At 39.6% G+C, this 4,103-nt stretch overlaps 1 long non-coding RNA gene across 1 annotated transcript; it reads right to left on the reverse strand.

Annotated features, from left to right (window-relative positions):
• Nucleotides 1-2,167: 2,167 nt before the first annotated feature.
• Nucleotides 2,168-3,814, reverse strand: LOC127342062 (uncharacterized). The gene is made up of 2 exons (XR_007876178.1): nucleotides 3,329-3,814; nucleotides 2,168-3,255 (listed from the first exon to the last, which is right to left on the reverse strand). It is a non-coding gene; the product is annotated as an uncharacterized lncRNA (long non-coding RNA).
• Between the last annotated feature and the right edge of the window lie 289 nt (nucleotides 3,815-4,103).

Raw genomic sequence — 4,103 nt, forward strand, 5'->3', positions numbered from 1 at the left:
CCATGAACAAGATGGACTTGCGCAATAGCAAATGCAGTACCAACATGTTCGCGACCACGATGACCCGAAGGGCCCATAGAAACATCCTTATAAAGCAACAACAAAAATAGCTCAATCGAGGAGACATGGACCAGGCAGAAAAAATTCGAGGTGCAGCAAAACCAGGCAAAAGTATTCCAATAGCATTCTGAATTCATTAACTATGAAGAGCCCAAAAAAATACAAACGCAACACCCCCGCTGAACAACACCAATGCACAACCAACCACATGGAGCTTCCTCAACCGGCCTCATAACTGTAAGAAAAAAAAAAAGCGAACCATGGCCACCCATAAACCCCTCCCAAATCATCTGCATTGGCGCCCTTGCGAACATATGAATTCATTAACTATGAAGAGCCCAAAAAAATACAAACGCAACACCCCCGCTGAACAACACCAATGCACAACCAACCACATGGAGCTTCCTCAACCGGCCTCATAACTGTAAGAAAAAAAAAGCGAACCATGGCCACCCATAAACCCCTCCCAAATCATCTGCATTGGCGCCCTTGCGAACATATGTACCGGCCAGACACCGATGAAATCCAAATGAACACTACCACCACCCCAAAAGCCCCCAGCATTACAATGACGTGTAGCTGCAGATGCCGCAGACAACCACGCTAAAAGAGCATGCCCAAAAGCAACAAACTGCAGGAACTTCCATAACTGATTTGTGGCGACCCAAGAAAATGTTGTCCAAACCATATGAAATATGTTGTCCTTTATATTCATGTGAGCAAAATCTAGAGAAAGAAGGAGATGCTTGCTCTTTAGTATTCCTTAGTATCATATAGTAGAGTCTAAATGCATAAAACAATGAGAACATGCTTCCTCTCCTATACGGGTATAGAACTGAGGAGATATAAGATTTGGAATCGTCAATCAAAAATCTAGAGAGAAGGAGATGCTTGCTCTTTATTATTCCTTAGTATATATAGTACAGTCTAAATGCATAACACAATGATAACATGTTTCCTCTCCTATGTTGGTAGAACTGAAGAGATATAAGATTTGTCAATCAAAAATAAGAGGCAATGAATAGCATGTTGTAAATGTGGTTACCTTGAGGCTACGAAGGGTCTCCTGATGGTTCTCATTTATGAGAAAACTCAGCAGATCATATTTTGTAATATAACATAAAATATATCTTTCGATTAAATTTAATAAATTATTGCAGTAATAGGAAATAAATGGTTATATCGAACAACACACTGGGAACAGTTTAAAAGATGCTTTAAATGTCCTGCGACCACTCTATACTTCACATCACATGTATTTTACGACTACACTTTGTGGCCAAATGATGTATAGAATATGAACCCTAATGTTTAAGGTCATTTTTATTTTGGATAATTCCTCAAATCTATCATTCACACAATTAAGACATTGTCTAATCTTTTGCTACAGTAGAAGAAAAGTGCATAAAGCCAAACAACATCATTCATAAGGCAAATCTGATAACTTTTCTTAATCACCCAATAATTGCATAAACGGACAGGTGGTTTCTATTAATGGAAATTGGAGAGGAAACTATCTTTTTCAAAAAATAATTGCATAATCGGAATATACCTGATAACTTTTCTTAATCACCCAATAATTGCATAAACGGACAGGTGGTTTCTATTAATGGAAATTGGAGAGGAAACTCTCTTTTTCAAAAAATAATTGCATAATCGGAATATACCTGATAACTTTTCTTAATCACCCAATAATTGCATAAACGGACAGGTGGTTTCTATTAATGGAAATTGGAGAGGAAACTCTGTTTTTCAAAAAAAAAATTGCATAATCGGAATATACCACAAACCCTATTGTTGCGGACATGTCACAATTAATTTTTTGAGGAATTACATGTCACCAATTTTAGCTATAGCATTAAATCAACTAAGACATTAAAGAGAAAAACAAAATCAAGATGTTTCCTTAACACTAAGAATCAAAGTGTGATTAACTGAGATATGGATACTCCTTTTTCTTTCAAGAAACCATATGAAAGCCTGAAAGGTATCATAAAAATAAACAAAAGCAAAGGAAGTATTATTCAACATTGAACTCCTCTTCCTAACTTCTCTCACACATGTTCAACTTGAATGTAAGACTTTAGATCACGACAATATGAAAAGCTAAGGATAATCTCCCTGTAGAGATGTCTTGAAATAAAAATGCTGAAACAGATACAAATACATATAATTAGGCCTACGTGAAATCACTATAAGATACCAAAGGTTGCTCGTGGAATACGCTGACTTTAGTCTGTCCTTGTTTTACCACTTCTTTCCATGCACCCATGTAATTAGCAACAAGAGGCCTGAGAAGCGCTGAATCAGCCGGAGCACCAAACTGAAGTACATAAGATTCATCAAAATCATGCTTTTGGTACAGAGAAATCATGAGAAAACTGATTTGAGGCATGTTAACCTATCTTAACTGCTTCTCACATAAAGGACATACAAAACTATGACATATAGGACTACAGATCTGAGCACTACTTTCTCCAAAGTTTATTGAGATTCAGATCGTTCAAACCAATAAGTACAACTAACATTGTTGTAAGTACTCTTGGTTGATTGAAGCGAACACTCACCATGATAAAAAAAATCTGTAGATGCATCCTGCCAACTGTATATAAATCTTATACACCTCCTGTAAAATTCATCAAGCACTTGTGCATATAGATTAAATAAAAATAAGAAAATTATTGGAGTTACAAAGAGGAAAAAATAATATCAACAATCTCGTTTCTTTCTTTGGTATGCTATGTAGGCGCAAATTCCAGGAAAAACAATCATACAAGGAAGAGTACTTCCTACAACATGATTTTTATTGGATTGCAGATTCCATTAATTGGTTTTGGAATTACTTGCATTAACCTACCACATCTAATTTGTGTTGCGCAAGGATAAGAAGACCTAATCAGTGAGGCACCAGGTCGTGCAATGGTTGGATGAGTAACACAAACTGCACATGCTCACAACCATGCTCACGATCCCCAAAGGTCAGAGTACACGCCATGCCAGACCTGTAGAGCTCCTGGTAACAGCCAGCCGTCCGTCCCCTCCGCCTATTCTAGGTCGGCCGGAAGTGCGGCCTGCCATGCCATCGACGAATCATACTGACTCTGAAAGTGATGAAACACAGACGTGCTCCAAACTCTTGCACCTCTGGAAGCCATTGACTTCCCAAGAACGAACCTCCACTTCAAACTCCTCTGGCTACACAACCGAAGGGTCCTAAGCTTTAGAAATAGAAACAAAATAAAAAAATAAAAGAAGATGGGGAATTCACCTAGGGTATTTGGGCATCTTTCTAGGCCTGGTACCGGCTGTCGCTGCCCACCAGCTACGGCAACCATCGTTGACATTAATCTCGCCTCACGGCCGCCGACCGCTCTAAAACTTTCCTCCACCGATTGATTTGGTTTGGAGAGAGAGATGGCGGAGTGGCCTCATCTGGCCGCTGGTGTTCCATGTGTAAGCGTAGGTCGAGGTAAATGCGATGGGAGGCGCGGTGATGGACCACCGGGGGAAATAGATGCGACCTCACCCCCTAGGGTCTATCATCCTCCTGGAAGAGGATGCCAACTCTATTTCTAGTTCCCGAAGCTCCTCTGCTTACTCTGCAATATCAATGGCAACCCCGTCCCCAAGAATAAGATGAATGGAGGAACGGGGGTGAAGGGTGGAAATAAACCCTAGGTCGATTTGGCTTGATTCGATGAGGACGGATTGATGGTGGTGGTTGAGGTGGGTGTAGCCGGTCTTGGATTGCTCATACCTAGGGCCTGTTTGGTGTGGCTGGCTGTGGCTGGCTGTGGGTCTTTGTCTTGAGAAAAATTCTGTCCCAGGAGAAAATGCTTTTGAGTGGAAATCTTTAAACCAAATTTACTGTCTGTCAGAAAGCATTAAATTGTCTAAAACACCCTTACATTAATGAAAAGGTGTACTGTCGCTGCTTCACGTGTAATAAATAGAATATGCATCTAAAATTCAAGTCGCCATACAATTGTCATTACATAACCATTAGGAATATATTTGTCCAAAATACATTTCCACTACATTAT

This window comes from Lolium perenne, chromosome 3 (assembly GCF_019359855.2).
Source record: "Lolium perenne isolate Kyuss_39 chromosome 3, Kyuss_2.0, whole genome shotgun sequence".
NCBI classification, from domain to species: Eukaryota; Viridiplantae; Streptophyta; class Magnoliopsida; order Poales; family Poaceae; genus Lolium; species Lolium perenne.